Here is a 24817-nt window from a genome sequence, read left to right on the forward strand (position 1 = left end):
CCTCACAAGCAGCCTCAGATACTTTGTACCCCATCCTCCAAAGAAATCCACACTTCTGTCTCAGTCTTTCATGCTAACATCCTAACATCTATGGATTATTTTGATTTACATTTACAACTAATTAATTCAGTAAACTATTCACACACCTGCAGCACATTCAAGGAGGACCTCTTTTACCTTTCCTGTCAGGAACATACAGTTGCTTGGAAATGGGCCTTTCTGTCATTTCACTATATTTAACACTCTTTTATTTAATCCTAACAGCACATCCATTTCTAGAATGAGCAGTGTTGTCCCCTTCATAAGAAAATGACTTGTGAGCTGCATCCGTTTACCAGGACCATAGATTTACGCTATGGTAACTGAAAGAGATGGAACGCATTTGCACTGGAAAAATCTATGCTTTTCAACTATCAATCTCAGCTGCTCTGATTTTGCTTCAGTTTTTGGTATGTTCCTCTTAAATTTTTAATTTTCTGGCACATCATTGTGAATTGAAGTCACTAAATAATGAGAAATATTTAACTTTCAAATTTTGTATCCTTCAGAAAATGCATACCAATGCAAAACCTGCTATTCTAGCAGATTTCTGAGTATATGAGCAATATTTCACATCCAATCATGAGCAGACAGGTGATCCGCTGTGGCGACCCCTAACTGGGAAAAAGCTGAAAGAAGAAGAAGAGCAATATTTAAAATCTGTCCCTGACTTTGAGCCTTTATGTTTTTAACAGTGGTACTGGAGAAACGTTTTCTGAATTATATGGACTGCAAGATCAGATCAGTCAATGCTTTAGGGAATAAATCCTGACTGTTGAAAGATTTAGCTTACTATTATGGTACCCAGGGCTGGCATTTCTGTGTCAATTTGAAGCTAAGGACCAAAAAAAAAAGAAAAAAACTGCTACAGCTTATGCCTGCCTGCCACAAAAATACACATGCAGAAAAAGTGCTTTTCTCTCTCTTTTAAACTGTGGCAAACAGCTTCTTATACTTTACACCTGCCATGCAGGGAGGGTTAAAGCATTTTAGTGGGAATGTAATACTGGTGTTCAAATGTCGCCATTGAATTGAAGGACATCAAGCATTTCAGCTATATGGCTTCTGAATGGCCATGACTTTTTCACTTTTCATGTCTTTATGGTTACATTCAGGCCAAAAAAGCTAAACCCCACTAGTTGCGTGCATGCATGTTTCAGCCTTTTTATTTGCCTTATCAGCACAGCATAAGTGGATAGTTTCTCATAAGTGGATAGCTTGAACTGAACAGCAACTTCTGCTAATCGCACCTCCTAACACTTTGTATTTGGGGCAGCTGCCCCCTTTGATTACCGTAGTTATGGTTCTGCGTGAGACTGCACACCTAAAGGCTCCAAAGTAAAACTTAAAACTCAAATAGTTTGGCCACATAATGCAAAGATAGGATTTAATGGAGAAAGCAGGGGTAATGGGAAAGATTGAAGCCTGAAGAAGAAGAAAAGGAGGCAGCAGAAGCTAAGGTGGGAGGACAGCATTACTGAAGTAATAAATGCAAATTTGCAGGAAGTTAAAGAAAAATGTTTTGACAGACAGGCTTGGAGTGCTAAAGTCCTTGAGGCTGCAAAGAGTCAGATTCAAATAATCAGCTTAACAACATAAAAGAATAAAAGTGCCTACTAATGCACTTGATTCAGGATAATGAGGTATTGCTACCACAATCAAAGTTATGCCTTCCATCTGGCTTCCCCTATGTTCAATCAACTTACTTTACCATGGGCAATGCCTCATTGATTCTTATATATTGAAAAAGGACAAGACTGACCAGTCAGTCACAAAACTCAAAATATCTCCCAAAAAGTTAAACACAACCTTAACACAAAAATTAATGCAAAACAGAATAAAATTTGATAAAACTCACAAGAAGAAGAAAAACTGAATCACTAAAACCCTAATCAGAAAAATAATCTTTAAGTTCAGTTTGCACAACAGTATAAAATACAGAAACACAACTGCATAGCAGTCGTGCACAACAAACAATCCTGCAGTATCTTGCTAATTAAAAGGAAAAAGCAACAGACAAAACTGACCAGTCAGTCACAAAACTCAAAATATCTCCCAAAAAGTTAAACACAACCTTAACACAAAAATTAATGCAAAACAGAATAAAATTTGATAAAACTCACAAGAAGAAGAAAAACTGAATCACTAAAACCCTAATCAGAAAAATAATCTAAAAAACAACAAAAAAGCCCAAGACAATTGAAAGTTGATCCAACTAAAATGAAGCCCCCCAAAAGTAATTTCAGTATCAACTAGCATTGATTTAAAAAAATTAAAATGCACACACATTAAAGAAGTTCAGCCAAGTGTAGAGGAAATGATCAATCTACATAGTTCGCTAAACAATAGTTTACAACATGAATAAACATAAGAATGTGTGAATCTTTGTTAGTTGAAAAGCACTTTACTGCTATACGCAGTTCTATTTGGAAAAAAAACTTAGCCTTCAGAACTGAAGCCAGTGCCCTTAAATAATTATACTATTACTGTGTGAATTATTCCTTACTGCAGCTGTTATTGCCTATGGCTGTGGTCATGGTTGAAAACATTCCTTGGACCAGCTCATCGACTTGCTTAGCAAAATTATTAAATAGATAAAAATAAATGTCTAGATGTCTTCTCATGTATATGTCAAGCTGAGTCCCTCTAGTGGTAGTCTTAAATGCACAACAGCCAATAGTATTGGTACCAGTAGCTTTATATCAGCAGCTTGTCCAATCCCTTTTCTTTACATTTTACAAGCCCCACCCATACTGTGGTGATCATTGATTTTCACCTGTTCATAGGTTCATAGGTAGGTACTAGGCTATCGGCCCAAGGGCCTTTGTAAGCCTAGCCAACAAGGTTCCTTGGCTTATGCCACCCAAGAAAGTTATTTTCCTGTGCCACTGTCAAGCAGAGACACAGCAGTGATCCCCGGGGTGCATTTCCTATTTCCCATCCACTCATCACGATTTTTCTTGAAGAGTGCTAATGAAGAACTTTGCTTGACATAGATGAGTAGCCTGTTACAGAGTATAGGAAGTCTCTGGGACAGGAATCTATCCCTCCAGCATGTCCTGTTTATTGTGGTGACAAGGTTTAGGTCCCTAGAACATGTAGCTTGGAGGGATTGGGATTTCTTTAGGTGTAGCATGTCCAACAGCTCTGGGTTTGACATAGCTTTATATGTTAGGCAGAGATCACCTCGGAGTAGGTGATATGCTACAGAGTAAAGATGGAATTTTTTGAGGTGGTCAGTGTAGGGCATTTGTTTACGGCCAGTAATCCTCTTTGTGAGGTACTTCTGTGGCCTTTCCAGCTGCTGCAGATGTCTTGTGACATTGTGCTTAAGTGGGGAGCCAGTTCATTCTGAAGTTCGTGTAAAACGCAGCCTGGGATGTTGTCCGGTCCCATGGATGCTGTGTATTTGACTTTAGAGAGTGCAGCTTTTACCCGAGTACTTGTGATTACAGGGACTTTGCATTCTTCCTGTATAGATATGGGTCCTTTAGGGGGTTGGGGTTGGGGGGTAAAGTTAGCACTGAACCTGTCTGCGAGGATGTTGGCAATATCAGTTGGTTTTATAATTTTCGTGCCTTTGTGCTGTAACTCAGAGCAGATCTGGGTGTTGCCATTGAGATTCTTGACATAGCTATAGAATGCTTTGTGGTTGTCCTTGGAATTAGTGGTGATTTTGATTTTGTAGCTAGCTTTGGAGGATCTTATAAGGGATCTCAGCTTCTTACTGAGGCTGACCAGGGAGCTCCTCCACTCATGGGATTTTACTCTCTTTTGCAACAGTTTCTGCCTTCTCTTGTACAGTTTGTTTATGGCAGGGGACCACAAGATTGGCTTCCTTTTTTTGAAGGATAGCGTCTTGGTTCTGTTTGGGATAGCATGATCCATGTACTCGTGTAAGTCTTTGCAGTTTGTGTTTCATATTCAGCAGCACACTTGTCGAAGTTTTAATATGCATATTTAATAATGCAGTGGGTCTAGAGTTTTCATGTTTTCAGTATGCACTGCACCTTTTGGCAGTATCATCAGTAATGCTCAGTACATTGTATGTAGGCAATGTCACATTCCAAATACCATTTTATAAATCCCATCCACAAGCTCCGCCATAAGCATCTCCCTCAACTTACAGAAATCAATTGAAGATCAACGCTCTCCCACAGCTTTGCCTCCCTGAAGCTACTGAATCGTGTTTTCTTTCTCTCTCTCCTTCTCTTAACATTCTCTGTCATTGCCCTCCATCTAATATCACTGTATGTTGTAGCCCAGTTCTCAGTTCTAGTCTTAATGATTGGCCTTCAGTTCCCCTCTACCTTCCTCGTTTCTTGTATAATTCATTATAAGACTATTTAATTGCCTCTACTTTACTTCTCAAATCCAAGTCCAGTTCTTTGTTTAGGATGATGTCAATTACTTTCCACTGTATCTCTGGAAATAGCTCACAAAGTTAAAGAATAAAGGAGAAAAACATTCTGCCCATTTATGCAATGAATATGCTATTATAGTTAGAGACAAATCCATCCATCCATAACCCCCTTTTTCCTAAGTTGAATCATTCTAGTGTTAACATTAAATATACAAATGCCTTTGTTACCAAAAGCTTATTTATATCAGCAGTATATCCAACCACTTTTCTTCCAACCCACGTTAATATGCTACTACAGTGCTCATTGATTCACATGGGTTTGGGTTGTCACATGACCATCATCTGGAGCCAATGTTTACACTGCCTGGTGGCTATCCCTGCCATGATTATTCTTCTATACCACACTCACATGCACTCACACCTATGAACAATTCAGAGAATCCAGTCAACCTAAAGGTCTCATTTAATTTGCCAGGGTACCACTACGCTTGACGTTAACAACAGTAGGAACATCATTATTAATAATTAGAAAACTGAAAAGGGTAATGAAAAGTCGGTCAAATTAGTAAAGTACACACCATATTTTATCAAGGGAGGGTAGAGTCTAAAGTTGAGGCTTGAAAAAGATGCTTACCTGAAATCTACTATTAAATAGAAGCCAATTGGTATATATAGTTAGGGGAACTGATCAGTTTGTTCAGTCAGCAGTTCTGGATCATTAATGAATTTACCACATAATAAAAAGACATTTGGGACCAAGGCACACAATAACTGTACTTCAGAGTGGTTTATGTTGCAAAATGTTTCAAGTGTAAGGACTTCTACATGGGAAAACACAAGCAAACTTTCACAATTAATATACAAATGCAATTATGATATTAGAAATCAAGGCAAAAACAATGCATTGTGGAAGCAGCACATAATGGCATGACATATGTATATATATGTATATATATATATATATATATATATATATATATATATATATATTTTTGTGGTAGACTATATGACTCTGTACCTTAGGAGAGGTGAAATGACTTCAACAATTCTGATTCCTGCCCAGGCATACCTCTCAACCTCTTAGAGCAAAAAATCTGGACAAAGTCAGAAATAATGGGGGGGACAAAGGCCCAGAAATACGGACAATTTTTAAGTAGTCTCTTACAAACTTAGAAAGCTGACAGCATAATAGGTTTTGCATTAGCATGAATTTTCTGAATGGTAAGAAGTCTGAAACCCAAATGTTTGTCATTATTTTCGGACTTCAGTCCTTAATGATTTGCCAGCGATTTACCAGAAAACAAAGACTTTAGGAAGAACAGACTAAAAATATTTGGCAAAAATTTGGACATTCTATGAAAATATGGACAGTTGAGAGGTATGAGCCCAGGTTTTAATAAGCAAATTAATATAAATGTTATTTAAATACTAGACCAGTAAGACTTTACTTACTCGGATACTTTTCTCACGTATATACCTATTTCGATTTTTATACACATTAATTTTCAATGTTGGTATTAGATATGCCATGTTACAGTCAGTAGAACAACAACTTATCTAGTGTAACAGTCACTCTATACACGTAAATGTCTTTTTATGTAGATGTTTACATGCAGACTTTGTACACATTGCTAAATATGTATTGGCTAGGCATTACTTAATTGCTTGCAGTTTTCATATGTTTCTTAGCAAGTTTCTGACTGGTATATTTAAATCATGTGATTTCAATAAAGCAATTTTGTTTAACTGCATAGGTTTTTAAGCACACAGTTTCATAAATTATTCAAGGAATCTGGTTATATGTTTTTTAATGAAGTCTTTACTCTGAATAAGATGAAAGTGCTAAACATTCGCATGAATATGTTTCTGTTCCTTCATAGTGTGTGTTGATTTATTTTGATCTGTTTTAGAGCCCTATCTACGTCTATCACCTGACTGTCACCTGACTGCCTATCTATCTCTCATCGACCTATCTATGTCCATCAACGGTGCAGCGTTATAAGCTGTTCTTGAGTCATGATTGTTGTGTCGGTTGCCATGGAGGTTGTTTATATTTATGTAAGTCACTAGTGCAGGTTAACAGCAAAGATCTACAGGTACAGACAACAAATGTAGTGGGGGTCCATGCTGTATCAGTATTTCACTGATAGATGTAGATTTTTTAAAGACAAACACATAAAAACATATCCAGATGAACAAATTCAAGAGCTCAGTGTTCACTTTGATGGAAGAGCAACAGTTCACCCCTGACAAGCACCACTGTTTACAAAGCCACCCTGAAAGCTGCTTAGTAGCTAATATATTTCAATCATCATTTCTTCTTCTGATGGGCCATTTGGATTCATACTGAGACGGACAGAACCACTTATGGGCTAATGGGCAACAGCTTTATAATTCACTTCTTGTATAAAGCTTCATTCATCATTAACCAATAGTTTATTGGCACTCAAATTTTGTACAAGTCAAACACCACCAATATTTTCTTATGTAGAAAAAAGATTCTCACAGTCATTGCGTCTTCCTTTACACAAGTGCAAGTGGGTGCTTAGCCACTACAGCTTATCGTACAAAAGGGTCTATATTAGAACATCGAAGTTTCAAAACTTCGAATGTTCTAATATTGAACGCTATTCAGCGAAAGCTGAAAATACCGAAGCAAAAGAAAACCAAATTTTTTCCTATGGAAAGAATTTGGTTGTCCGTTTCTATTGCTTCAGTATTTTCAGCGCTGTGGCGGAAAGTTACGGGTCACGTTCAGATAAGTGTGCGATTGTGTGGACGTGAGGGTTAGGGCAGGTTAGGTGAGTTAGGGTTTGGGCACGAGTTAGGTATGTGTGCGACTGTGTGGACGTGAGGGTTAGGGCGAGGTAGGTGAGTTGGGGTTAGGAAGCGGGTGAGGTGAGTGTGTGATAGTGACGGACCTTAGGGTTAGGGTTTGGGTTAAGGTAAGTGGATAGTTAGTGGTGTGTGTATAGTTTAGTGTAGGGATAAGTGTAAGATTTTAGGTGTATGTGTGTGGATTGCTGTTTGTTTGGTGTGCTTGTGTTGTGTGTATGTGTTTTGGAACAGCAAATTTTTTTCCCTAGGAAAAAATTTGCTGTTCTGTATGTTCGATGTTTTCAGCTTTCGCTGAACAGGGTTTGATATTAGAACATTCAAAGTTTTGAAACTTCGATGTTCTAATATGGAGCCGTACAAAATCCTAGTCTCTAATTTAGGCTGCCAGATTAAAAATATCCTGGTCATTAATTAAGGCCACAGATTACAAAATCCTAGTCACTATTTAAAGCTGCAAGATGATGTTTTTAGCTGTTATTTTTACATTCTTAATGTAATGGCAATGCCGTATAGTGTGGAGAAATTATGCATCTACCATGAGGCAAAGGAGCCATTAGTTTGTTATACCGCATCACTCCATTTATGTTAGTGGATTTGGGTTCACTTCCCACCATATGTTTATGCAGAGATTCATTTACTTTACCAGTAGGATGGCTAGAATATGAAGTGTATTGCTTTTATATCCATGGCATTTTTCAGAATTTTGAAGCTGATGATATGACTATGGCTGATAATATTTTATATAAAACAACTCTAAATATTTTATACAAAGAAACACATAATATACTGTAATAATTGGATATGTTTTTGTAGTAAAAGTTGATTATATGTCACATACAGATAAAAAAAGGAATTTGTTAAAAGAACACTTTTTCAAATAACAGTTGCTTGTGTATTGCTTTAAGATCACCTGTGAAACAAACATAGTGCTTTGCATATTAGGTGACAGATGAACAATTATAGGCATTTAAATAAGAGGGTCTTGTCACAGCTCTGAGACAAGCTGAACATAATGTATTTATTGCCAAATAATCTCTCACTGAAACTGTCATTTGCTAGTTTATTATCTTGACAAGGCTCACAGTAATAATGACTCCTCAATGGCACCATTGTTGTGGCAGAAGTCACAAAAAAAAACAGACTGTTGATAGCTGTTTTCTATTGCTAAGAGCACTCAATGTTTTCTTTTTCTTTTCACAATTTCACTTGTATTACAGGGCTCTACACAGAATAATGGCATTATACTTGCATTGTGTCTGTAGTTCAATGGGTAGAACTCTTGCCTTTGCTGCTGGAAGCATGTTGTTTCTCTTCCTCATCATGTAGTTATTTTCCCAAAATATATACCGCAGTGCAGTATAAATGGGTTACTGCAGTACCGAGTGTGCTATTCTTCAGCTGAGACATTGAGCCAAAGTCTCATCTACCCGACCTGGTGGACAAACATTTAATTAATCCTTTTTTATCTTTAATGTATTTACATAGTCCTGAAATGTGGTTTCATGCTTCCTCAGTATGAGCTTACATTCTGTTTGCCAGTCTTCTTCAAATATGGGCAGCATATCTCTCAACTGTACAGATTTCTGCAGAATGTCTGAATTTTTGCTTCATGTTTTTGATCTGTTCTTAAAATATTAAGACTTCTGGAAAGTCACTGAGGACTGGAAGTCAGAAAGAATGACAAGCATTTGGGTTTCAGACTTCATACCATTCAGAAAATTTATGCTAATGGTAAACCTGTTATTCTAGCAACGTTCTATGTTTATAAGAGCAATATTTAAAATTATCCCTTTTTTGAGCCTTTGTCCCTCCATTACTTATGGCTTTGTCCAGATTTCTTACTCTAAGGATTTGAGAACTATGATCAGCAGGCTAGAAATCTCCATAAACAGTTTCATTTTCTATGCATTTAATGTTTAAAATGTTTGTGTTTTCTGTTATTGGATTATATGCTTGCTTCTTGAATATCCTCTCTTGGCGGCAGTTGTTTTTTAGTTCTTGTCAAGGTGCTTAATTGTGAAGGTTTTCTTGACTGCATTTTTCTGACCCACTTCTTTTTGGGGGATGGAAAACATAAATGTGACCATGTAAAATAATGAACAGAAGTTTAGCTTCCAGTTTACACTTGTTTCTAATGAATAAAATAATTTACCTTGTCACCAGTTTCCATTCTGCTGTGACTGTGGACCTGAATCTGCAACAAAATCATTGCAGTTTTAATAAAAAGATCCACAAATGTAGACAGTAACTCTAATGGAAGCATGTGCTGCACAAACTATGGTATTGCACAGGTGGACATGCCATTTTTAGGTAGTTAGTATCTATAATATATGGGTGAACAATAGTCTTACCTTCACAAGTGCATTTATTTGTGAATTTTGTTCTAAAATTATCTGGCTATCTATTTTTAAGAATATTTTATTATCCATTTAAGAATATTTTATTTTGAATTTCAGTTCAGATTCCCATAGAAATAAGCAAATTGACTTACAGGTTAGTGGGAACCAGCTGCATAGTTATTTCATGCTTAATTCATGAAACTTCAATTCTTGGATTTTTGCCATGATTTATATTGAAAAATTGCTAAGCTGAGGTTGCAGGGTGGCTGTGGTGGTGTAGTCTTTAGCGTTGCTGCCTCACAGCAAGAGGTTCTCTGGTTTGATCCTCAGCTGGGGTGCCTTCTGTGTGGAGTGTGCATGTCCTCCATGTGGTCGCGTGGGTTTCCTCTGGGTGCTCTGATTTCCTCCCACATCCAAAAGACATACTGTAGGTGGATTGGACACTCTAAATTGGCCCTGTGTGTGTGTGTGTGTGTGTGTGTGTGTGTGCCTTCTGGAAGGTTGGGCACTGGGCTGGCAACTTGACACTATAAAACTCCACTGCCAATCATGAGTGGACAGGTTATCTGCTGTGGCAACCCCTAACCAGGAAAAGCCAGAAGAAGCTAAGCTGAGGTTGCAGAGTGGAGCAGTCATGAATCAGCAGTGTCTTCATCTTGGGAGAATAGACTGACAGATATATTTTAAGTCTTCCTTCATACAGCAACTGCAAAAGACTGCTTGACTGTTTAATGTGATCTTTTGAAAGTCTTGTTAACTAATTAAGACTGCTGAATGTTGTTCTTATTTTTTTAAAGTATTGTTAGTGGTACATCTTTTGGAACAGTGGTTGACCAATCAAAATGCACATGGAGTCTTCCTTTACTATACTACCACTGACAGTAGAACCTCCATCTTCCTTCTCCATTCTTTTTCATGCAGTCCATCCATCCCACTTGCCCCAGAAAAGATGGCACACACACATCATATCACTCTCTCTTTCCTTCATGTAATGCATGTCTTTCAAATACTCCAAACCTGTCCACATAAGTCAACCTACTCTACAAATATTCCTTTTTTTGTATTGGCTTCATAGCTGTTTCTTTTTATGGACAGCTGAACTGGGCACATTGCTGCCTAACCATCCTGCATATTTGTGAGAGTGAACCTTATTGTCATACAAGGTATCTTCCTCATCTATGTATCTCTGCATTCTGTTAATCTCAGACATTGGACTTTGTTATTGTTCTGTGCCATTCATCCGTGGGCCTTTCGCCTATTAGGTTTTGAAGCATTTCCTCTTGTATTGTTTACGTTTTCCTTGGTATCCCAACCCTCTGTACTGTATTACTTTTTTCATATTACTCCAAGTAAAATTTAGTTTTCTATTGTGGAAGCTTTATGAGGCCTTGCTGAAGACTTCTTCAGTCATTTATAACCATCTCTCCACTATCTATGCTGCTGCCTGACCCCAGTGTAATAGCGGATGCAAATATTTTAAGCAGGACAGACAACAAAACTGAAACCTCTATCATGACAATGGTAACTGTCTGTTTGCTGAGACAAATGTTCCAAACTGCAATTCTTATTCGTCCCCACAATCAGTCACTTTCCTCTCCACCTCAGAATTGTAGGCTACACGCACCACTATAGAGAATGACAATAACACACTACAGAATAAAATCAATAAAGCAACTCTCCATTTGAAAATGTTTAAAAAATCTCTGTTTTAATCAGTTACTATAAAGTATAATTTACTAAACAGGTTTTAATGAAGACTGTAAGCATGAAATACAATTAAACTTTATTTCTGTGGAACAAACTAAACGTAGACACATATATTATATTAGAAACACTGCTTTAGTAGGTTCCTTAGACTTGAATTTTATTGCTTAGGTTTTTTTGCAAATAAATCATTTAAAGCCTACATTTCTAAAAGTTTAGTTTCTGCTGCAGTTTTTATTATCTTTGATATAAAAGGCTTGTACTGTTCGGAGACTACATGTACTATCTAATCTGAGACAGCATTCATGATTATTATGACAGGCACGGCATACATATATTTTCCAACTATTTCTTGCACATTACTTTTCAATCTTTGGAAGTCATTACTCATTATTCTGCTGGCTGCTATCTTGAAACACACTTTCCATTACATAATGACACATGTAATTTTAGTAATACTCAGAGATAAAGCTAGAAATAGCTTATATAACAGCATTGACCAATAAAAGGGTATAACAGAATGAAATAGAATGGTATCATAATTATCTGTCAGTAGTGAACTCTGTATAGAATTCTGTAGATATCATTCATATACTTTTGGCTAAACAGGTAAGTAGAGTGCATTGATTTATTTACATAAGTAATGTAGTTCCATAACAGGCAAACATATTCCATGAATATTTGAGTAGAAATGCTGAGATGACCATTTGCTTAATACATATGATAAAAAGACCAGTAGTTTAGTACAACAATGGCCTTCAATTGGGCTTGTGGCATTCTGCGTGTGTGCAGATGGAAGAGTGGAGTGGGGAATGCAATGCTATTGAACCTCCAGGGGAAGGTGTGCTTACAGGTGTCTATATTAGGTTGGCAAAATGCAATTCTGGTGAACACCTATACATTGACACCTAATCAATGAAGCAATTCACTGAATTTAATGAGGGCAAGGAAATATTTGCCTGTAGCACAATGTACCAATATCTACATGGAATCGAACCCACCTAAGTGGGGGGCTTCGACCCCCACCCCTCTAACAATATATATACCAGCTCTGAGATCACACTACAGTGGAGATAAGGGCAAAGTTCTGTTGATGGCCAACTACATCTTTACCTTTATTAAATTTAGTGAATCTTTTCGCTGATTAGGTGTCAATGTATAGCTGTTCACCAGAATTGCATTTCAGCAACATAATATAGACCCACTTACAGTACTGATGTTGCAAAAACACTGCAAAATATTCTGAACAAATTTCTGACTGCTCGGTTTGGCAGCTGTTAGATGACAGCTTGTATAGTCTTTATTTATTTGTTTGCTATTTGATGACCAGGTAAGTGGGGCCAGTCAGTTGACCCTTTTCAGCCATAACCTGGGCTCATAGGATCATGTAGAATACAGATGGACATATTAATAATGCAAATAAAGTATCAGATTCCACAAGATAAACCTGCAACAAGAATATGCACAAAAATAATGCAAATGTATCTATAGTACAGATTAATAACAAGAGTTTTTAACAATTGTCACTGAAGCAGGTGCAACTAGCCTCCTTAAGAATGTGTTTTGTTTGTGTCTTTCGGCTTTTCCCGGTTAGGGGTCGCCACAGCGGAACTCTGGTCCACTAATGATTGGCAGTAGAGTTTTACGTGCTGGCTTGTCGGGCCTAACGCACAGCCTTCAATGAAGGAATGCCCATTCACGCATGTCGCCACACAGAACACGCTCTAACTGAGAATCGAACAGGCAACGTCTAACTGTGAGGCGACAACGCTACCGCAGCACCACCACCGCAGTTCTCCTTAAGAATGTGTTATTTTAGGATTATTTCAAGGCTACACAGTGTTTGTTTTTTTTCTTTACTTCTACTGGGAGATGATTCCATGTAGATGGTCATAGTTTGGAAAGAGTGCATTCACCTACAGAAACTTTAAATCATGGCCAGACTATGATAATCACTACCTCTTGACTACCCCTTAGTGAGTATGCTTGTTTTGCTTTGAAAAGTGGACAGTATCCCTGTTTTACTGTTTTTGAATAGCATTATGCCTAATAATACTGTAGCCCTGCTAGACACTGGTAGCCAGCTGACTCATTTCAGGAGATCAAAATGATGAATATATACATCAGACAGAAATTTGGAGACTGCAGATCCAGGAGAACATCCCACCACAGTTTTTTTAAAGAGCACATAAGAGTAAAAATATAGAAGAGCTGCTACTCTGCTATTAGATATTGAGGTAATAGAGATTATTATTATTACAGTGGAAAAGTGGGTGTCAGTAACTGAAACTAAGCTTGAATGTTGCTTTTGTATTACATGAACCTGCAGTCTGAGAGCAGGAATTGCTAAGGAACATCTAAGCTGACATTACTTCTTCTCCATTCTATTTGACGTTGGTAGGTACTATCAAGTGTATTTCTGCAGCTTGTAACCAACTCTTTACCCCCTGCCTTACAGGTTCATAGGTTCATAGGTTTATACTAGGCTATCTGCCCTAAGGCATTTATAAGCCTAGCCCAAAGTTATGTGGCTTACGCCACCCCTTATGTTAGAAATAATGTGCCCATTAGTTTGTTGTGCCTCTGTCCAGCAGTGACACAGAGATGATTCCCGGGGTAAACCTACGATCTCCCATCCACCGGTCAAGATTTCTGTTGAACAAAGCCAGCGAGGTGCTCTGCCTCACATGGACCGGGATTTTATTCCACAGCATGGGGAGTCTCTGGGTGATAAATCTATCCCTCCAGCACGCCCTATTTATATCCGTGCTAAGGTTTAAGTCACTTGCTCTAGTGGTTCTGGTGGATTTGGATTTTTTGAGGTGGAGCATGTCCATTAATTCCGGGTTGGTCATGGCCTTGTATGTCAGGCACAGGTCACCTCTGAGCAGACGGTATGCAACTGAATAGAGTTGGAGTTTCTTCAGTCTGGCAGTATATGACAGGTTTTGGAGTCCCTTTATCCTTTTGGTGAGGAACTTTTGGGGTCTCTCCAATTGCTGCAGGTGTCGGGTGAGATACATCCCGAATGGGGCATTGTACTCGATCATTGGTCTGATAAGTGAAGAGTACAGGGAACAATGACCTCACTTGATCTGGATGTGAATCCCTTCATGATCAGATGGGCAATGTAGAAGGTCTTCAACCACTTTAGCAACGTGAGTGTCAAACGAGAGGCCACTGTCAACCTGGGTACCCAGGTCCCTGATAACCTCTTCTGTGCTTAGTGGGTTGCCACCTATATGGTAGCTTGGGGTTACCTTGTTTTTCCTGAAGGGTATGACTATACACTTTTTTGCGTTTAACTTCAGGCCATGGCTCTGGCACCAGCTATCAGTTTCCATGAGACCCCTCTGAAGGATGTCTGTGTCCGATGTACTATCCACTATGGCACCCAGTTTGCAGTCATCCACAAACTTTGTCAGCCATAGTCCTCCTATGTTTGCCTGTACTTCTGAGAAGTAGATACCGAACAATAGGGGGCCAAGGACTGAGCCCTGTGGGACACCACTTGTAACCGGCTTGGAGTCTGACATGGCTCCAGCAACTCTAACCCTGTGGGTTCTGTCCTTTAGCCAGTTTGCAACCCATCTTGTGACATATGGGTTTACATTTAAGCTGGTAAGTTTCTCTATGATACCCGAGTGGGGTATTGTGTCGAAAGTTTTGCAAGGTCAAGGTAGGCTGTATGGACTGCCTTTCCCTCATCAATGGCCTTGGTAACTGTTTCAAAGAAGTCAACCAAGTTCAAAAGGCAAGATCTGCCTTTGACAAAGCCAAACTGGGTTGGGTCCAAGGTCTGCAAGTCCCCTATGTCCTTGTTTATGAGTTTCATTATGATCCTCTCCATAGCTTTGCAGACCAGGCTTGTTAAGCTTATGGGGCGGTAATTACCAGGGTCCGTAGAGGCGCCGCCTTTGTGGAGTGGGACCACAGTTGCCGTACGCCACTCCTTGGGCACATATCCTGTGGTAAGGCTAAGATTAAACAGCTGCCTTATGTGCAGGTTTAGTTCTTCATTGAGTTCATGTAGCACATAGCCGGGGACACCATCCGGTCCCATTGATGCTGTGTTTTTAGCTTTAGAGAGAGCAGCTTTCTCCTGCGCATTTGAGATGTCTGGGAGGCTACACTCTGTTGGGATAGTTATCTCTCCTTTTGGGGGGGGGGGTGAAGTTTGCGCTGAACCTGTCTGCCAGTATGTTGGCAATGTCTGTGGGTTCAGTGATTTTTGTATCATTTTGGACTAATTCTGAGCATATCTGGGAGTTTCCACCCAGGTTTCTGACATAGCTGATTGTCTTTTGAATCTATGGCAATTTTTTTCTCAAAGTTGGCCTTGGATAATTTTATGAGGGATTGTAGATTCTTGCTAGTACTGATCAAAGATGCCTTCCCTTTTTGGGATTTTGCTCTATCATGTAATAGCTTTCTCCTCTTATTGTAAAGTTTGTTTATGGCTGGGGTCCACCAGACTGGACGTTTTCCCTTGGTGGAAAGAGTCTTGGTTTTATTTGGGATTGCCTGATCCATGCAGTCCTGAAGGTGTTCATAGAAGGCATTTGTAAGGGCTTCCGCAGCTTGGGTTGTGGTTTCCATTGGCTCGGGGGCCTTGAAGGATACCACACCTGTCTTGAGTAGTGTGAAGTTTGCTTTAGAGAAGTTCTTCACTGTGGTCTTTTTGTTTGGGGTGGGGGCGGATGTGGATTTCTAGTGAGATTAGTTTATGATCTGATCTCACCAAAGAGGGATATACTTCGTGTGGAGCATTTTGTCCCCATGTTTGTGATGATGAGATCTAGTATATTTTCTCCTCTTGTGGGACGGTGACTAGTTGTTCCATGGCATTTGAATTTATGAACTCCAGGAACCTTTGGGCTAGAAAGTTGGGGCTTGAGTAATGTTCCCAGTCTATATTCGGGTAGTTGAAGTCACCCAATATGATGGTGTTTGGTGATACATTTATACCCTCCAGTGTCTTCAGGAAGGCTGTGTGGGTTTCCTGAGTTTGAGAGGGTGGCCTGTAGCATGCTACAAATTGTAGAGCAGTTTTGCCTATGGTTAATTGCACCTGGATGGTTTCCGATGCTTCGTGCGTAGCCACCAACCTGGAGGTGTGGGTATCCTTGATGAATATGGATACACCCCTCCTTTTGTGGTATGGTCCGGGTTTTGGGGCGGAACGCATGATATGAGGTAAAACCTGATAGTGCTGGGGTGCTCTCAGGAGCCTTGAACCAGGTTTCAGTCACAGCACAGACATCGATGTTCTCCATCCTGAGAAGGGCCTCGAGTGCATGCATTTTGAGATTTAGACTTCTGGCATTGAGCAGCATTACCCTTAGTTTCTTCCGTTTTGTTTTCTAGGGTGGTAGGTTTAGAATCTGAGCCTTGCCTAAAAAAGGCACTATGGGGGTGGCAAGAGCCTTAGCCAATATCCGGAATCCCAGGGGTGACAGGTGCAAGCCATCCCTTGCAAAGCAGCGTGGCTTGTCAAGCATGTCATCCCAAGCAGACAGACACTGGATCCCCTTTGAATGACACCAGAAATTAAGCCAATTGTTAAAGCTGATCATCTTGTCACTATATTGTGGCATCATTCGTGGTGAAGGAAGGATACTGCTCAGGGTCAGGGTCATACCTGCCTGGGCTATATAATCAGAGAGCTCCTCTATGTCTCTTTTCATGTAGTCCAGGGAGGTACGTCTCAGGTCGTTCACACCAGCATGGACAATGACTGTGTCATACTTGTACTTGCCATGGAGTGAACTGAGTGCTTGTGTTATATGGCGGATTCTAGCGCCCGATAGGCAGCTTACCATGACCTTCTCCTTGTTCAGCCTGGTGAGTGGGACGTCAGTGTGTCTGACTATGGAGTCACCTATGACAAGTATGTTTGGTGTTGTATTTGGCCTTAAGGGCAGTGACTGCTTTGCACACTGATTTTGTTTTTTATGTGTTGTTTGTGTGGTGTCTTGAGTTTGCAGTTGCTTGGGTGTCTGCTTTGGAGGCCATTGCTGTTTAGGTAAATTTTTACTCAGAGCCTCCGAGTATGTCTTAGTGTGTTTATGTATTTGATTCAGTGGTGTGGCTGAGTTATGTGAGACTTGTATTGTGGTGTGTGTAGTTGCCTTCTCCTCCTGCCTGGTCTTGCCAGTCCTGAGTTGAGAGAGCTCAGCCTCCAGTTTGGCTAAATAGCTGCATCTCTCGCAAGTGTTAGTGTTATGTGGGAGGAGGAGAGGGTTGTCCGTGTACATGAGGCAATTGTAACATTGCCTCAGAATTCCAAGATTCACCAACTGGGCAGGAGAGGACGCCAGCATCTGACCCTTCGACATGCTAGAAAGAATTATGAGTTGGTATGAGACAGAAAAGTAGAGGGCTTAGCAGGGAAGTGGGCACTCCTGGGGGTTTTGCAAGTGAGGGATTTGTATAATATAGGAGTGCTTGACCTGCAAAGAAAATGCTTATAAGACAAGGGATATGCTTTTAAGACAAGTGCTGAGCTTTTTGAGAAGAAAAAGCAATTAGGAACAAGTGCTGCACTTTTTAGTGAAGGTGTAAACTGTTTAGGTTCCTAACAGAGCAGTTCTAAGGGAAAAATTGAAGAACAGACTTTATGGAGCCAGAAAAAGTTTAACCTTGTTAAACCGGCGCTGCCCGATGCTGCTCTAGCGGCAACTCCGGGCTAAATCGCGCTAAAGCACGTTAAGGCGTGCTTGATAGCAGGGGCTGGAAAGAAGCAGGAATAGACCCAAAACGGACAATAAAACTACAGTTTCAAGTCAGTAACCACTCCTACGGGGGGCAGGGAAGCTGCTCAATGTTATTCACTGCCACTGATCAACAGAGAGACTTTCCTTTAGCCCAAGCAAAAATGCCCTCACAGAAACTTACAAACAGTTCAGGAAACAGCAAGCCTGTAACTGAACTTTTTTAAATCTCAGAAAAGTGGGGAAAAAGCAAGATTTTTTTTTTTTTTGTTTTGTTTTTTCAGAGATAGCAGAGGTTCACAGGTAATATCAAGTTATAACAGTGCAGTAAATGACCCCACACAAGAGTGCTAGGTCAAGGACAGAAAATATGCAAGTTCTGAGAAAAAAACGATTTAAAATTAAGTGCAAACAGGAAATTCAGTAAACAACTTTTGGTTGTGCTCTAAATACAGCTACTAATGCAGAAATCAAGTTTAACAAGCCAGAAAATGCTCAAACTAGGCAGCTATGCAGAAAAACTTAGCAAATAAACAGAGAAAAAATACTTAAAATCTCAAAAGTGGCTCCCTTCTTCTCTCAGCATTTTCTCCTCTTGGTGGGTGCTTCACCAACAGCCAACAAGCCTGAAAAGATGCCAAAACCACGAGGCAACTAGGTTTTAAGAGACGAAGATGAAGGAGTTTTGGAAATGACCCCTATTGGCCAATAAAACTACAGTTTCAAGTCAGTAACCACTCCTACGGGGGCAGGGAAGCTGCTCAATGTTATTCACTGACACTGATCAACAGAGAGACTTTCCTTTAGCCCAAGCAAAAAATGGCCTCACAGAAACTTACAAACAGTTCAGGAAACAGCAAGCCTGTAACTGAACTTTTTAAAATCTCAGAAAAGTGGGGAAAAAGCAAGATTTGTCTCCTTAAGAATGTGTTATTTTAGGATTATTTCAAGGCTACACAGTGTTTGTTTTTTTTCTTTACTTCTACTGGGAGATGATTCCATGTAGATGGTCATAGTTTGGAAAGAGTACATTCACCTACAGAAACTTTAAATCATGGCCAGACTATGATAATCACTACCTCTTGACTACCCCTTAGTGAGTATGCTTGTTTTGCTTTGAAAAGTGGACAGTATCCCTGTTTTACTGTTTTTGAATAGCATTATGCCTAGTAATACTGTAGCCCTGCTAGACACTGGTAGCCAGCTGAATCATTTCAGGAGATCACAATAATGAATATATATATCAGACAGAAATTTGGAGACTGCAGATCCAGGAGAACATCCCACCACAGTTTTCTTAAAGAGCACATAAGAGTAAAAATATAGAAGAGCTGCTACTCTGCTATTAGATATTGAGGTAATAGAGATTATTATTATTACAGTGGACAAGTGGGTGTCAGTAACTGCAACTAAGCTTGAATGTTGCTTTTGTATTACATGAACCTGCAGTCTGAGAGCAGGAATTGCTAAGGAACATCTAAGCTGACATTACGTCTTCTCCATTCTATTTGACGTTGGTAGGTACTATCAAGTGTACTTGTAACCAACTCTTTACCCCCTGCCTTACAGGTGAAAGACTTCTGTGCTGGTGACTTCAACATGTTTAGGTGGCATTCAGTGCTTATTAATTTTCTTGTGTAATATACAGGTAATCCCACAATTTTTGTATGCATGAGAGAAATTTATACATTGCAGTGGTTATACACAGTGCACTAGTGTGCCTGACTATACATCGCAACATACACCAGGTGCAAAACCAATCGCTATAAGCAAACATTCCTTGCCACGTGAGCAGCATTTGTTCTTTGGCCCACGAATTTTACTCTGATGATTAAATGCAGGCAGTTAATATAGTTACAGAAGTACAAGTTTAAGTATCTTCATTAAGTACAAATTAATACTTATTACTACATTTGGTACCTGGAAAATTTGTTGAAATGATATTCACTAATTTTTTAATGAAGTAAAGTTAGCAATAGAAATTATCTTGAATGATGACTGCTTTTTTAAAAGGAGGAAAGATATGTTTTTCTATTTTGCAAATGGATGGAAATCCTACTTTTTCAGTGTACATGTGTGTGTATGTGTGCACACGTGTGTGTGTGTGTGTGTGTGTGTGTGTGTGTGTGTGTGTGTGTGTGTGTGTGTGTGTGTGTGGCACATGAATGTGTGTGTATGTGTGTGTGTGTAATGGTCTTAGTTTTATATCAGTGATAGTCTCAGTACTGTAAGGCCACTATATGGGAGAAGTGTCTCAGTCTCAAAGTTGCAGTGACCTCAGGGTTGATTATTTGGGTCTATATTATATCATCAAATGCTTAGAAAAGTGAAAGATGAATAATCGACCCCATGTAAGTGAAAGCTTACAATCTCAAAAGCTCAGAACAGTGATTTTTTTTTCCAAGGGAAAATAATCGCTGTTCCAAAAAAAAAAAAAAAAAAAAAAAAAAAAGAAAAAAAATTTGAAAGAATACATAAAGTGGGGGGCTGTGCCCCCCACACCCCCCTACTTTAAAATGCCAACTCCGAGATCACATTACATTGTCGAAAACGGCAAAGTAATGGAAGTGGCCAAGCAAATTCTTTCCCTGGGAAAGAATCCCTTAAAAGCCGCTTCGCTATTTTACCTTTTCGTTGTTTTAAGTTCGAACAAGATGCATTAGATAGAATGCGTCTTCGGTCATCTAATAGGAACCCAATTATTTAAAGCAGACAAGGATATCGTCATTATTTACTGAATGGAAAGTGTGTGTGTGTGTGTGTGTGTGTGTGTGTGTGTGTGTGTGTGTGTGTGTGTGTGTGTGGGGGGTGGGGGGGGTTTGCAACTTCAGAAACTTTTTTTAATTTCTAAAAGTCATCTTCTTTCAGGAGGGTTTCTTTTATCAGAATAGCTTTACAGAAGTGAGTTCTTGTGAGCCTTGTTGTAGCCCTGTGACCTAGAACCATAACAAAGTATTTCCTTAACTCTGTATATCGGTGTGTCATAAACTTTAATTTATTGACTAGAATTGTCCTCAATGAGGTATTTAGTGATGTGCTCAATGAAATAAATTTTAAAGCCAGAAAAATATTTTAGTCAACATGGACAAATGTTGTAACCATATGTGGTATACTGAGATTGCCATCAGATTGCTGCAATACAGTTTTTCTTTTAGTAAAAGTGAGCCAGATCGTGGTACATAAAATGAATATACAGTTGCACAGTATTCAGCTAATTAAGTATACCTAAAGACATCGGTTGATCTCCTTTTGTGTTCTTTTCAATAAAGTTCATTCAGGAGAACAAATAGTGGTTAAGTTAATAAATTATTCATTCAGCTACAAGGTGATAACTCAGCCAAGTGGAATCAATAAATTTAAACCAACCTTACAGACATGGCAGAAATACGTAACAGATGAGGAGCTATGTGTTACCTGAGTACATAAACCTGAAATTCTAGCAAATAACCTGTAATGTAAAAGATCTGATTTTGTTCTCATTTTTGTAATAGGTTCATAGGTTCATAGTAAGTACTAGGTTAGCTGCTCTTGTGCGCCATTATAAGCCTAGCCACTTTCTATACTGGTGCTTGAATTAACCTGTCTCATTTGGTGTTAAATTGGCCTTATTCATCCCTTGATCAATAATTATATAGTACCTTTATTGATAACAATGTTATAAAACCACCATCTACAAAATTTTACATAAAAAACAAAATGCCATAATTATTTTTAAATGGGGCATAGTAAATGAACATGCCGCAGTAAAATGCAGTGTCATGAAAATATTGATATTTTGTTTTGAAAAATGTACATTTTTCTGCCCTACCATTCAGAACATAATCAACTGAGTTTTACTAATGGCAAAGTGATATTTCCCACAGTGTAAAAGCCAACAGAATAACCAAATTACCACATGCATATATATCCTGATATTTTACCATGGCCTTGCCATGTCCTTCATAAAACTACTGAGGATTACTGCAATTCAGTCAAAGAAAACATTTGAGTTTCATGATTCTTAATCATTTACAAAATAATAATGAGCTGTAGATGAATTACTGTATTATTTAAATATTGTCAGTCATCTCTGCTGTGATCCAAACATGACCATGGGAAAGATGACATTTCTTATACTCTAAAAGTCAATAACAAAGTTAGAGCTGGTAGAAGCAAACAACGCACAAAGCAGTGCGCCTGTCAGAGCTGTCAGTAACTGCTTCCATAAATGTTAAACCTGTATTTATATCTGCAGAAAGACATTGTCACAATGGTATTTAATTTTACTGTCATGCTGTCTCTCCTTTAAATTTAACCAGTGCTACTTTAGCTAGTTTAATTTATTACAAAGGAAAAAACTGTTTCATGAATGGGTTATACAGACAGACTGGAATTTCCATTCTTAACTGCAACTTACTCGGGGTCCATTGTTCTCCATTTTCCCCATAATTGAAAATTTAAATAATCCCTCACGATGATTTCTGGGAGAATAAATTCCATCAGTACTTAAGGGGTGGGAAGTTTAATCTTGTGACAGGTCATAAAGCCATCACTATTACAGTGTGGTGAGCATAACAGCCTGCCCACCATGGGAGCAGCACAAATCCTGAGATAGGCACTCAGATTATCAATATAGTATCAGAGTAACAGAATGAATACAAAATGTCAAAAGAGCATGGCAATGAAAGCAGTCTTACAAAAATTCTAGAATTTATTGATAAAGTAAGTATAATGGGAAAGATAAATGTTCTTATTGAAGATGTTGTTGTTGATTGTTTTTTGGCTTTTCCCGGTTAGGGGTCGCCACAGCGGAACTCCAGTCCGCTAATGATTGGCAGTAGATTTTCACGAATGCCAAGGTGCCAGCTCAACGTTCAACCTTCAACGAAGGCACGCCCATTTACGCATATCATTCGAATGCCCACCCAACCACAGGGAGGACATACAGACTCCACACAGAAGGCACTCCCCGCACTCCAGCCGAGAATCGAACTTGAAAACCTCTTGCTGTGAGGCAACAATGCTACCGCTGCACCATAAGAATAAGAAATGTTCTTATTGAAGATGCTGGTCATAAAATTCCAGTGAAAGCTGAAATAGCAGCTAGAGTGACTAGGAATGATCAATAATTTTTAAGAAAATAACAGTTCAAAATGTAAGATTGGCCTAAATGAGTAGACGATAGCTTAAAATATATTATAATGTCATATTGATCCAGCTGGTGGCATAAAACAGAAATAAATCAAAACCATCAATGAGCAAATTTTTAATCACTGTTATGAGGTTTCATTCCAACCATATGTGGGAACTTCATCTTAAAGTACATTATAAGAGAAGGTTTAACATATCATTAGACAAAAGATGTATTATCTGGAAGAAAGACCAGAGTTTTGTCCTCTGGAGAACAGGATGATTCTGAGGGTTCACCACTTTAAATTGAGAATGTGGTAATCAAAAGAGCTTGCTCATTCCCACTGTTTCCACAGTTCTTTACATTGTAAGAAATCCTTCCCTATTATTAGGTCATGAGTTAGGTATGGTACCACTGCTACAGGATGTAGTAGCTTCTCAAGCATAGTGTGGATCTCCACCTGAGCAGCAAGGTAATGTTTATTTTCTCTATGGATGCACCTTACTTCAACAGCCTTTTTTCAAAATCTTTTGCCTACATATTGTCCTTTTACAAGGATGACCATGGTACCAGAGTGCAGCAGCCCCCGTAGTTCGCTCCAATCTACTAATGCTGTACCTTTACCTAATTTAGTGGTTGTAAAGTAACAAAATGCAGTTTCAGCCATTCTAGCAGAGGTATCACCACACTCCATAGGTACTGAATAATTCAGATGTTTCTCAGAATGTTTAACATTCATACGCAAATTAGTATCAGAATTACACAATTTAGCAATAGGGCCAATTCTTTCCACATTTAATGCAAAGCATACATGTAATTGTGCCTTTTTTTAAGTGAAGTTTCAATCACTTTAAATAATTTTTCTTTATATAAATTTTCTTTGCACAGGATTCACTCTACTATGGGAAACAAAACCTTCAAAACTTTCAAAATCCTTTGGCCGTGACTGACACAACCACTTTTTAATTACAGTTGGCAATGCCTGTTTAATTCAGTTATCATTATATGAGTCATTCATTTCTTAATACTGTGATTATTTGAGTCTATGCATAAAGATAGCATGTGTGTCAATTTATCTGTCTAAAATCTTACTGTTCTATTTTTTTAGAAAAGGTCCACTCATGGAATTTACATGTCTGGGTATTTGCTGTGATTTCAGCTCATGCAAGAAATGTTTCTTAACTTTTTCATAGTCTTTGTATTCTGTTTCCTTCATACTTATGAAAACATGGAGGGAGTCCCCTGATAATTGTGCTACAAGTATTTAAGTCCAGACAGCTCAGCCCCATCCTTCCAGGCTGGCAATCTTTCCAAGTGCTACGATGTCTTGCCGCCCCTATAGTGCCTTTTTTAGGCAAGGTTCAAATGAAAAATTCATCGCCGTAACAGGCAAGCAAAAACTGAGGGTAATGCTACTCAATGCTAGAAGTCTAAATCTCAAAATGCACTCATTCGTGGCACTCCTTAAAATGGAGAACATCGATATCTGTGCAGTGACTGAGACATGGTTCAACTCTCTAGAGAGCACCCCTGCATTACCAGGCTATAACTCATACCACACATTTCAGCCATCTAACCTAGACCAGAACACCAAAGGCAGAGGTGTGTCCATATTCATTAAGGATATCCACACCTCCAGGCTAGTTGTGCAGCATAATGCATCCGAGGTTATCCAAATGCAACTAACTCTTGGCAAAACTGCAATCCAAAT

Source organism: Protopterus annectens, chromosome 11.part0 (assembly GCF_019279795.1).
Source record: "Protopterus annectens isolate FY-2018-M chromosome 11.part0, PAN1.0, whole genome shotgun sequence".
Taxonomy (NCBI): Eukaryota; Metazoa; Chordata; order Ceratodontiformes; family Protopteridae; genus Protopterus; species Protopterus annectens.